This window comes from Vicugna pacos, chromosome 25 (genome assembly GCF_048564905.1).
Source record: "Vicugna pacos chromosome 25, VicPac4, whole genome shotgun sequence".
In the NCBI taxonomy this organism is placed as follows: Eukaryota; Metazoa; Chordata; class Mammalia; order Artiodactyla; family Camelidae; genus Vicugna; species Vicugna pacos.
Window position 1 is genome coordinate 30,772,028 of NC_133011.1, and position 13,526 is coordinate 30,785,553.

General features: G+C 39.4%; 1 long non-coding RNA gene across 1 annotated transcript in view; it reads right to left on the reverse strand.

The window, feature by feature from the left end:
- Positions 1–845: 845 nt before the first annotated feature.
- LOC140689153 (uncharacterized) overlaps positions 846–13,526 on the reverse strand; it is a 44,290-nt gene continuing 31,609 nt past the window's right edge. Inside the window, exon 3 of the long non-coding RNA XR_012064029.1 lies at positions 846–1,415. This is a non-coding gene — a long non-coding RNA (uncharacterized lncRNA). The remainder of the gene's footprint in view (positions 1,416–13,526) is intronic.

A 13,526-nucleotide genomic window follows, 5' to 3' on the forward strand; every position in this document is an offset into this window, starting at 1 on the left:
CATAACCTTGCCTACCCTGACTGATACACTTCTAGTTTGGAGAGTTGGCTCCAAGAGAAAATGAAGTGAGACAAGACCTACCCAAAGAAGCTCAGAAACATTCAGGTTTATCTAATTAAAAGGCATTAAAATCAGAGCTCAGAGGACTTGCACCAGGGCAGTCAGTATCAAAGTGGGCGAAAGAATCAACATGGGTAAGAATGAGAGTTGGAAACTTTTTGGAATCGCAATAGGATTTTGTACCTGAGTAGATGGAGTGTTTGAGGAGGAAGGCAGATTGACGAGTTCCAAGATTAGACCAATGAGAGGAAATGACACTCACAGCACTAAAGACCTCAAGGGCACACAGATTAATAATAGAGCAAGTATCTACTGAGTGTCTACGAAGTGCCAAAATCTAGGTCGTCATGCCCCATCCTCCTGCTACACTAGTTTCTATAAATTATTAGAACTTGACAAGCTTCCAGTCTCAAAATTCTGTTTCATGTTCCCCCTGATTTGCAGTTTTCATGGTCCTTTGACTTTGCTGATTCTTTCCCTGGCCATTCTACCTAAAGGACAGTATCCCCTAAATCATCTACAGCAACACCCTTTTAGGGAATAACATCAGAAAACATTAAAGTTCATCTGCCTCCACTGTGAGAATAGAGGATCTATTAAGGCAGAATACTTTCATGTCTTCTCCTTATAAGACGATTCTATAAAATAGCAGGAGCACAAAAAAATGTTTGAGTGAGTGAGTGAGATAATGGATTGTTCTGGAGTCAACAATCAACAAGATAAACCCCAGTCTCTGTCCTTATGAAGCTGACCTTATAGAGACAGCCAAAATGAACCACCAGGACCACAGGATATAAATTTAATAGCCAGAGACATAGTGGATTCAGGACCATTCAAAAACACTTCTATGCAGCAAATTCCCACCATCCCTTCCCCTGTTTAAATAAATAAAAAGGCAGGGTGTAAGAATAGATCTTCTAGGACCTAAATCCACAATCCTGAGCAATCTAGAGCCTCCTATATTTTCACTTCCTTTTGAGAGCACTTTCTCTTCAACTTCTTTTCTGTTTCCTTCTGAATTTTGATTCTATTTTGATCCCAAGTACAGTCTCCATTTGACAGAGGGGGACAATCTTAGCTGTAGAGGGGAAACAGGACTTGGTAGAAAATGTGCAATAATGATGTTCTCACGCTCAGTTCTGGATGGAGAACAGATTCCTGCGCATACTGGCAGCGAACAGTCTTTTACTGTATATACTGTTACACGTAGGGCAGGATCCGAAAAATAGTGGTCTGTGAATGGTTTCCATATGACGATGACATACAGTGAAAAGTGGGGACAAGTCTAGGTGGGAATCAGGCAGCCTGCACTGTCTCACAAAAAGTTGTCTTCTGAAATGGGTATGAACATCCACCTGTGACAGAAATGGAAACTGATGCTCAGAGAGGTTACATCACTGCTCACATTTACACAGGTAGTAAGTCTTGGAATCAGATCCCTAATACTGGTCTTTCTGATGCCAAAGTCCATGTGCTCCCTGTTAAACCTTGCAGTAGGGGAACAGAGTACGTGATCATCCACTCCTCTATTCACTGAATCCATCTGAAACCGACATGACAACCTCAGTATTACATGCTTGATCCCTCACTTGCCAGATTAGTAAGAAGTCATTTCCCTTGGGACTCTCTTACTCCACTAACTTGCACCAAAACCCAAAGCACACACTGTCCAAAAGCAGTTCTTTCAAAATTAGTTCTAAAGATCTGCTCTACAGCTTCATGCCTACAGTCAATACTGTATCGTGCACTTCAAATTTTGTTAAGAGGTAAATCAAATGTTGAGTGTTCTTACCACAAATAAAAAGAGGTAGAGGAAACCTTTGCAGGTGATGGATATGACAATAGTTTCACAGGTGTATACATATGTCTCAAGTCAAATTATACACATTATATTTTTGCACTTCTTTTTGTATATCATTTATACCTCAGCAAAGCTGTGAAAAATAAATTACATCAGAACAAGCAAGGTAACAAATTCCAACCTGCTGCCACTGGCAAGACCTTACTGTCCAAGGTTGCCGTAATGGAATACTGGTCACCCCTCACTCGTCAAGATCCTTGCTCACAGCACTACTACTCTTCAAAGGAAATTGATCTCATTCCTTCAGGGGCAATATTAAACCAGAGGGATTCCAGGCTGAGACCAGTGTTCAGTTTCATCACCATGTTCAGCTCCTATTACCCAGAGCACAGCTCTGTGTTGAAGTGGCTAAATCTCAAAGAGATCCTGACATCACTCACAGTGGAAGGCAACCAGCTCACCTCCAAGGTGACTGAGATCCAGGCCACTAGCCTAGGTCTTCCTATCCTTAAAGAGAATGTTATTTGGAGAATTTTATTACCTTCAGCAGGTCCACCCAGCTTCACTCTAATAATTCTGTCTTAATTAGAATCTCAAGGAGAAGGGGTAGGTTTGTTGCTTCTTCTCTCAAAAAAAAAAAAAAAAACCTATAGGCTCCTCATGCAAGTGTATTCACCTCCTCCTCTACTGAGATCAACTCTGCATACCAACAACCTAGAGAGTGGCACTCTTGATGAAGTTAGAAAATTTTCTGCTGTACATTATCTCAACATAATGGGTGTGTTTCTCTCACTATATATTTGCATAATTAGGTGATCCCACTCAAATGAGCCTTCAGAAGTAAGTCAGCTTCCTTCGATTAAGATTTTAAGGCAAACAAATAAAAACACACCTTCTATTATCGTCCAGATCAATAAACATTTAAGTGGTATTTATGGAGCATTTGCTCAGTATCAGACATTGAATATGATGTCCTGGTCTCTGCTCTCCAGAACTCAGCGTTCAGTAAGTGTGTAAATAACTATAGACCTCATTGTAAGAAAACACAGTAAATGATACAAGATAATAGCACATGCAATGCCATAGGTGAATCAAAGAGAAAGAAATTAATTTTATATTGTCAATGTAAGGCAGGAGCAATAGGCAGTGAAGAGGCAACACTTAAACCAAGCACTGAAGACACCTGATCAAGAAGAGAAAATAGGAGAAATATTTGCAAAGGCAGGACAAGTTCATGTCCAATTTTGATGCCCTTTTGGATGTGTAACTTGGCTAGCCTACAGCCCTCAGCTGTTCAGTAAAACACTAATCTAGGTGTTGCTATGAAAGTGTTTTATAGATGTGACTCAAGTCCATAATCAGCTGACACTAAGCACAGGAAATTTTCCTCGATTCATTTGGTTTAATGAAAAGCAGTGCTGCAGTTTCTTGAGAGAAGGAAAAATTCCACATATGGACAGAAGCTTTAGTCCACATCCAACAGTTCCAGCCTGCCCTCTCTGATGGCCTGCCCGGTGGACTAGCCAGCAGCCAATTCACTGCAATAAATCTCTTAATATTTATTTCCTACTAGTTCTTCTTCTCTGCTTGAATTCTGACTTACACCTATTTTGGTACCTGGAAGTGGGGGGCTCCTGTAACAAACACAGAAGTAGCTTTGGAATTTGGCAATGTGCAGAAGTTGGAATAATTTTGAGGAGAATCAGAGAAAAAGTTTACATTGACTTGAAAAGAATGTCAGAGATGCTGCTGGTGAGGACTCAGAAGGCAATAAAGAGCATGGTAGAAAAACAAATTGCTAAACTGGGCAGGAAGCTAAGTATACAAGTAAATAAGCCATTGCAGAGCAGAGCAGGGCAGAGTTTTTGCCAACACCAAACATCTTAGTCAGTTTGGACTGCTATTATAAATATCATAGACTGAGTGGCTTAAACAACAAGAAATTTGTTCCTCACAATTCTGAAGGATAAGAAGTCCAAGATCAAGTTGCCAGCCAATAGGGTTCGTGGTGAGGAGCCTCTTTCTGGTTTGCAGACAGATACCTTCTTGCTGGGCCCTCCCATGAAGAAAGAGATCATCTCTCTTTCATTTCTCCTTATAATGGCACTAATTCCATTGATTCGGGCCGCACTCCCATGACCCAATTCCCTCCCAAAGGCCCAACCTCCAAATACCATCACATTTGGGGATTGGGCTTCAACATATGAATTTGGTGGGGGCAGAGTCCCAAACATTCAGTCTATAGCACCAAGATACTGAGGGGCCCAAAACTGGAGCTTAGCACCTGCTTTGAAGGAAAGCCCTAGTGAATACCCCAGCCTTCAGTTTATAAACCCTGGAGGATGACGCCAAAAAGTAGGGGCAAATACCAATTCCCAGACAGGGGCCCAAACACCTCAATCAAGCGTTAACGAGCCCCACTCTTGCCTGGATTATGATGACTTACTGCTACCTTAGATGCAGATCAGAGAACAGAATGAATGCTCCCCCAGAGGAAGAGAACACCATCCAGAGCCGCTACAGTTCCTCACAAGCCATGCCAGGCCTTTAACATAAAAATTCCATACAAAGCAAAAAACCAAGATGAACATAAACAGATAGAGATACAGCTCCACCAATGACCTGTATTCATTTTCTCATGCTGTTTAACAAACCACCCACATTCAGAAACTTGAATATTTATTATCTCACAGTTCCTAAAGGTCAGAAGTCCGTGCACAGTATAGTTGGCTTCTCTGCTCAGGGCCTCACAAGGCTTAAATCGTATCTGGAGCTTAGGATCCTCATCCAAGCTCACTTGAATTGTTGGCAGAACTGATGGCCCCATTTTCGTGCTGGCTGGCTCAGCTCTTAGAAGCTGCCCTCAGGTTCACGCCATGTGACCATCTCACAAACTGGCAGCTTACTTCCTCAAAGACAGCAAGAAAGTCTCTCTTCTGTCTACTATGAAGAAGTCTTGTGACAGAAATTACCGTGTCATCACATTTGTTACAGAACATATCCTAATCAGGGAGTGATGTCCCACCATATTCACAGGTACCACCCACACTCCAGAGGGAGGGATTACACATGCAAAGTACATGAGTGGAAGAAGAGGTGGAACTTGCAGCTCATGTCACAATTCTGCCTGCCATGTGACCCAAATATTGTTTTTACGACTGATATGTAAAAATTGGATAACAAAATGGACAATTTCACTGAAGAAATTAAATCAATAAAAAAATTCAAAAGGAAGTATTAGCATTGAAAAATGCAATAAGTGAAATTAAGAACTTATATGTAGCATTAGTAGCAAATTAGGTTCAGTAAAAAAAAGGATTAGTCAAATGGAAAATAGATGAGTAGAATATATATAGGCTGAAGCAAAGAGTAAAAAATATGGAAAATACATAGAGGATAAGATAAAATGATAGCCAGATAAATATTATATCCATATATAAGTGATATACATGTACATACATATATATGTGAATGATAAGGTATAAAGTTCTAATATATATGTAATTGAAGTCCCAGAAAAAGATGAAAGAATGAGATAGAATATTTATTTAAAGAGAAAAAAAGGCTGATAATTTTCAAAAAAAAAAATAGTAAACAATCCAATTAGAATAAATACAAAAGAAGTCACACCTAAATATCATAGTCAAACAGTTGAAAACCATCCACACACACAAAAATTAAAAGCAAAGGAAAAAAGAACATTAACTTCAAATGTGAAACAGTAAGACTTAAGACTGACTTCTCAAGAGAAACACAGAAGCCAGAAGACAATGGAAGAGTATCTGTAAAGGGTTGGAAGACGAATACGTAACACAAATGCAGAACTGTGTATTCAGAGAAAACGACCTTCAGAGTGGAGGTAACAAAGACATTTCCAGATAAGCAAAAACAAATAATTTGTGTCCAGCAGATCTTCAGAAAAAGAGAAATTTGAAGGCAGAAGGAAAATCATCCCAGATGGAAATGCAGAAATGGAGGCAGAAATGAAGAGGGATAGAAATGGCAAAATGTTGGTAAGACTAAAATGAATCTAGGCTACACAAAAAATTTAAATTTTATGGGCTTAAAATATGTTTAAAGTTATAATAAACATAAATCACAAAAAAAGCAATAGAGAATAAATTAACTTAAAGTGTTCAAAGCCCTAGCAATATTGAAGAGATGGTAAAGATACTAATTTATATTGAATTAGATAAACCTACAGTCTTTTAATCTCTAGTATAACTAACTTGAAGTATAACTAAATAGAGAAAGTAAAATTTAGAAATATTTGCATATCCCTAAGAAAAGCAAGAAAGAAAAAAATTAAACATAAAACAAGTGAATCAAATACAAATAAAGAGTAAGAAGATTTATTTTTTTTTTAAGAGTAAGAAGATTTAAAAGCGCAAATATGTAAGTAATTATATTTAATACTAATGGACTAAATTCTCTAACTGGAAGACCCACACTGTCACACTAGGAAAAAAAAAACCCTAAGTAGTCCAAAACCTATGGGATGCAACAAAAGCAGTTCTAAGAGAGAAGTTTATAGTAATACAAGCTTACCTCAGAAAACAAGAAAAACCTCAAATAAACAATCTAACCTTACACCTAAAACAACCAGAGAAAGAAGAACAAACAAAACCCAAAGTTAGTAGAAGAAATCATAAAGATTAGAACAGAAACAAATGGAGACTAAAAAATAGAAAAGATCAATGAAACTAAAAGCGGATTCTTTGAAAGATAAACAAAATTGATAAACCTTTAGCCAAATTTATCAAGAATAAAAAAAGGGAGAGGGCCGAAATCAGAAATAAAAAAAGTTACAACCAACACCAAAGAAATACAAAGGCTCGTAAGAAGATACTACAAGCAACTGTACACCAATAAAACAGACAAGCTAGAGAAATGGACAAATTCTTAGAAAGATACAATCTTCCAAGACCGAACTAGGAAAAAACAGAAAATTTGAATAGGCCAATTACCAGTACTGAAATTGAATCAGTAATTTAAAAACTCCCCAAAATCAACAGTCCATGACCAAATGATGTCACAGGTGAATTCTACCGAATATGTAGAGAAGAGTTTATGCCTATCCTTTTCAAACTGTTACCAAAAATTGCAGAGGAAGAATTGCATAGGAAGGAACACTTTTGAATTCATTCTATGAGGCCATCATCACCTTGATACCAAAACCAGACAAAGATATCACAAAAAAAGAAAATTACAGGCCAATATCACTGATGCACACAGATGCAAAAATCCTCAACAAAATACTAGCAAACCTAAGTCAAAAATACATTAAAAGATCATATATCACGACCAAGTGGGATGTGGGATTTATTCCAGGTATGCAAGAATTTTTCAGTATCTGCAAATTAGTCAATGTGATACACCATATTAACAAACTTGAGAATAAAAATCATATGATCATCTCAATAGATGCAGAAAAAGCTTTTGATAAAATTCAACATCCACTTATGATAAAAACTCTCCAGAAAATGGGCATAGAGGGAACATACCTCAACATAATAAAGGCCATATATGACAAACCCACAGCTAACATCATACTCAGTGGTGAAACGCTGAAAGCATTTCCTCTGTGATCATGAATGAGACAAGGATGCCCACTCTCACCACTTTTATTCAACATAGTTTTGGAAGTCCTAGCCACAGCAATCAGAGAAGAAAAAGAAACAAAAGGAATCCAAATTGGAAAGGAGTAAGTAAACTGTCATTATTTGCAGATGACATGATACTATACAGAGAAAATCCTAAGACGTGACCAGAAAACTACTAGCACTCAATGAATTCAGTAAAGTTGCAGGATACAAAATTAATACACAAAAATCTGTTGCATTTCTATACCCTAACAACAAAATATCAGAAAGAGAAATTAAGGAAACTATACCATTTACCATTGCATCAAAAAGAATAAAATACCTAGAAACAAACCTACCTAAAGAGGCAAAAGACCTGCACTCTGAAAACTGTAAGATGCTGATTAAAGAAACTGAAGACAACACAAACAGATGGAAAGAATCAATATTGTTAAAATGGCCATACTACTCAAGGCAATATACAGATCCAGTGCAATCTCTATCAAATTACCAATGGCATTTTTTTATAGAACTGGAGGAAAATAATTTTTCGATTTGTATAGATACACAAAAGACCCTGAATAGCCAAAACAATCGTGAGAAAGAAGAACAGAGCTGGAGGAATCATGCTCCCTGTCTTCAGACTATACTACAAAGCTACAGTAATCAAAACAGTATGATACTGGCACCAGAAAACAGACACACAGATCAATGGAACAGGATAGAAAGCCCAGAAATAAACCCATGCACTTATGATCAATTAATCTATGACAAAGGATGGAAGAATGAAATTAGAGCATTCTCTAACACTACATACAAAAATATACTCAAAATGGATTAAAGACCTACATGAAAGATTAGATTCTCCGAAATTCCTAGCAGAAAACATTGACGGAAATCTCTGTGACATAAATCACAACATTTTTTTTGGATCCACCTCCTAGGGTCCTGGAAATAAAAGCAAAAATAAACAAATGAGACGAAATTAAATTTAAAAGCTTTTGCATAGCAAAGGAAACCATAAACAAAACAAAAAGACAACCTATGGAATAGGAGAAAATGTTTGCGAACAATGAGACCAAAAAGGGATCAATTGCCAAAATATACAACAGTTCACACAGCTTAATATCAACAAAACAAACAATCCAATCAAAAAATGGGCAGAAGACCTAAGTAGACATTTCTTCAAAGATGATATACAGATGACCAATAGACATGTGAAAAATGTTCAACATTGTTATTTATTAGAGAAATGCAAATCAAAACTACAATGAGGCATCACCTCACACTAGTCAGAATGATCATCATTAAAAATCTACAAATAGTAAATGCTGGAGAGGGTGTAGAGAAAAGAACCCCTCCTACACTGTTTGTGGGAATACAAATTGGTGCAGCCACTATGAAGAACAGTAGGGAGGTTCCTTAAAAAAACTAAAAATAGACTTACCATATGATCCAGCAATCCCACCCCTGAGCATATACCCAGAGAAGACTCTAACATGCACCCCAATGGTCACAGCTGTTTTACAATGGCTAAGAATGGAAGCAACCTAAATGTCCATTGACAGAAGAAGGGATAAAGAAGATCTGGTGTGTGTGGGTGTGTGTATATATGTATGTATATGTGTGTGTGTGTGAAATACTATTCAGCTATAAAAAAGAATGAAATAATGCCATTTGCAGCAACAGGGGTAGACCTAGAGATTATCACATTAAGTGAAATAAGTCAGAGAAAGGCAAATATCATATGATATCGCTTATATGTGGACCCTAAAAAATGATACTAATGAACTTATTTACAAACCAGAAATAGATTCAAACATGGAAAACAAACTATGGTTACCAAAGGGGAAAGGGGGAGGGGAAGGGATAAATTAGGAGTTTGGGATTAACATATATACACTACTATATGTAAAATAGGTAAACAACAAGGTCCTACTGTACAGCACAGGGAACTATATTCAACATCTTGCAATAACCTACAGTGGAAAAGAATCTGAAAAAGAACATATATATATATATATACACACACACACACACACATATACACATATATATGTATGTATACATATAACTGAATCACTTTGCTGTACACCTGAAACTAACACAGCATTGTAGACCAACTAAATTTCAATCTAAAGTTTTTTTAAACAAAGAATATTAGTAAGGTATTAAAAAACATGAAAGTTAAAAAAAAACACTTGGTATTTTCTGCCTTGAATTCTAATTATTTTGTCTCATATCTTAATGTCTCTTTTTATTAAGGTAGAGATTCAATATACTTCAACATCGTAAGGATTATGGCTGATAAAATATGGTTCAAACCATAATGGGAGCTCAACTGCTATCTATTATACACATAAATGATGAATTTTCCCATTTACCATCATCCAATGCCAAAGCATGAAAGAGAGAGGAGAGAGAGAGAATGAATTCTAAAACTATTTTTGCAGAAAATGAGCCTCACTCAGGCAAGGGTTTCTCAAGCCAAAAGCATCTAAAGCTTCTGCAGTTGACTCCCCTTAAAAAGTGCTCCCTGGTTGTTGTGACAGAATTCCATGGACACATAAAACCCTGTCTCGGCAAGACCTGAGGCACTGGTCATCTTTCCACTGCCTGGAGCTGATGGCTCTCTGTCTTGCCTTACACACAAATACTTCATTAAAGCCATCGTGTTTCTGTTTTCTTCACCCTTGATTTTATCTGCCTGAGTTAAATAGGGAGGACAGGTAAAAGCAGCTGAGACACTGGAGTGAAAAATTTGGCAACCCAGTGCTTCTAAAAAAAAAAAGTTGCTTAACTTGGATGATTTAATGTCTCAAAGTCTCTGTTTCATCATTTGCAAAGGGGAAATAGTAACACTCACTACTTAGGTTGGAGGGTCATGGGGAGAATTCGTTGAGAAAATACAAGTGAAGCTACCCAACAACGCCTGTAAAGAAACATTAGCTTCTTATCCGCCTTCCCTACCTCCTAGGGGACATTTCTCTCGTTCAGAAAACACTGGAGGGAGAGGAGTGATAACAAACCACACCCATTATCTCCCTGGAAAAGAAGAGAGATTCACTCTGGTTGGCTGGCATTTCCAGAAGCTTTGCAGCCGTTCTGAGAATTCCGTGTGCACTGGATGAAACTGGATTTCCAATCAACTATTCCATGCTGGGACATCACCCAGCCAGAGGCTCAGACTCCTGCCCAAAATTGAGCTGAGTTTGCCATCTAGAGGACATCCATGGACAGGCAGGCACCAATACCCACTTTGAGCTCCTGGCACAGAGATAAGGTTTCACTCCCTCCCTAACAAACATGTACTGAGCACCTGCTATGAACCATGCACAGCAGGAACAGGGCACGACGCAGCCCCTGACCTCAGCAAGCTTACAATCTAGTGGGGAGCTCACATCCTAGATTGATTAGTATCCAAAGTGAGACCTAGTTTCCGGTCAGAGGAGGAGCCCCTCCTCCACCAGTACAGAATGGATTTGCCCACTGCTGAATCCCAGCCAGGAAGTAGAGCGGCTGAGCTGAGTCTCGCACGTACAACGTGGGCTCCGATCTTGCGGACGCACACTCACAGCTGTGTCTGACCTCGGAGGGCCCCCCCCCATTTTACAGCCAAGGGGAGAGTCAGTGAGATGGCCTGGGCCCCAATACCAGAGCTGGTCTGTGAAGCCACTCTTGTAACGCCTGTCCCCCTTCTAGGACTTCAAGAGATTGACCTATGCCTGAAGCAGCCAGCCACCAGGGCAGTTCGCAGAAGGGCTGCATAGAGTTTTCCGGGCTAAGTTCTTCACGGGCACGTATGTTGAAGGCAGTTGTTTTTAAATCTTGTTAAGGTCCTCACTTGCCAACAATAGACTAAATGGGGAACCTTGGCCTCTGGCCTAGATCTGCATATCTCTTCTCACCCTATAAATCGGGTCCATTTGGAGAAAGCCTCCCTAACTGTCAGGGGTGTTCCTCCAGTTGCTGCGAACGTCTCTACATTTGGAATTGTGCTTACGGTCCAGCCTATGAAAGGTGGCAACGTGGCTACATACGAGTTAGGTAAGAATGTTCTCCAGGATACTAAACATTGCACCAACACTGTATCCTTTTCAGGCCTATAGCATAGCTCTTTATTGCATCTGTGGCCAATTTCAGCTCATCCACACGGTCATTAAACAAACACGCATCCTGTTCCTGCTGCATGCTGAGTACTGGGCTGAGCAAAGCACCAAGCACTCAGTGATGACCACGGCCACCACCATCACTGCCCTCATGGAGTCTGCGAGTCATTATCCAGATAATATGTCAAGTTATGATGAACGCACAAAAAGGAAAAATGATGACTTCTCTGAGTAAATGCCAGGATTCAGTCACTGCAGAATGAAGCCAGATTTTTGATAAGCTTTCCTACTCACAACCTTTGTATCCACAGCATCCTATGCAAGCTTTTCTCAGAGCTCCGCTCAACCATTTTCTTGCCTTCATTTTTCAGTTGATTTTTGTTACAGTTTACACTTGTTTGGATCACCCACAATACTCAGCTTCTTGAGGTCAGGGGGGGATTCTTTTCTCAGGATCCTCCACCCCACTGTCGACTAAATAGTGGATGCTGACTGACTTTTTTGATTGATGCTGAGTAAAATGATCAAACTGAATCCATCCGTTGGTCAATCAATCTCAAGTATCTGATCAAACCACATCCATAAAGCTTTTAATTGGAAATGCATGAGGACCTAGACATAGTCATGGATGACTGGGAAAAACTGTAGTCACATGTTCTGTCCAAATACATCATTGCAAGCCATTCATCATTTATCGTACAAGCAGTCTGTTAGGCATGGTGCTAGATGTTGTCAAGAGCAGGGGATGAGCATTTACAGAGAGAATCATAACATCCTGGAGGGTTCCCAGAGAGGACCATGCCTAGTACTAGCAGGAGTAGTCAGAGGAATGAAAAATAGGTATAGTAGGATTCATAGCGAGAGATCAATAATGATGGTTCATTGACGGAATTACATTGTTGCAGACCCCAGGCCAAGCACAGGGCTCTGATGGGGTCACTGGGGTTACACTTCAGATCAGATCTAGCATACTCATTGAGCATGTAATGTTAGCCTGAGCAAAACGCCTCTGTATTGACAATCAGTCTGTTACAGAGTGAGACTCTATCATGACCAAACCCACACCAAATAATGCCCAGTTCCTCATGTACGGCAGTAGGTTGACTTTGCTTTCCTATTTGCTGAAGGATTTGAGGCAACTTAACCCATCCGTAAGCAGAAGGCAGCGATGTTACAGAGCAGCAAGCCCTGGACCTGGAGGTGGTCGCAGCACAGTCACTTCTTCCTCAGGTACCTTGTGCCCTGAAGCCCCTGAGAGCCTCCTACTCGCCATTCTCAGCAAAGCTAATAATGCCCAGACTCCACCTAAAAACAAGTCTAGTGGAGTGAAAAAAGGATGGATTTTAGGGACAGACAGACCTAAAATTAAATTACCTATCCATTTCCTCAGACAATTCACTTACCCTCCAAGAGCACCTGCTCCCTCATATTAAGATGCAAGAGGTCGTATTTACCGCACAGGACTGTAAGATTAGACACACTAGATGCAAGATTCCCAAGAGCACACGGCAGGAAGTCCACAGGGAAAGACGCATATCTTTTCCATGACTGAAGGGAGGAAGGGACGAAAGATACATAAGGCTACACAGGAGAATTACAAGTATCAGAGCTATATATTGCCCCCTTTACAAGAGAACACAGCATTTTTTTTCCCACCCTTGAAGACTGCCATTAGCTTCTGTGCCTTCTCCAAAGACAAAATGACTCCACAGGAAGATTCTCCAAGGCTCAGAATGCATGTCACGTCACTGAGTGAATATATAGCTTTACATAAAAATTCTATCATCGTTTTACATTAGTTGGAAAGGATATGAACGCTGAAAATTTTAAAGAGACTTGATTTTTTGCGTGTGCTTGAAAAACAAAGGCTGGTGTGTGCGGTGAAGTCTTGGCTTGAAAATATACTTCGAAACCAACTAAAGTGGCCCCTTGGACACATATTTCCTCAAACCAGACCTCAAAACATCTCTATCA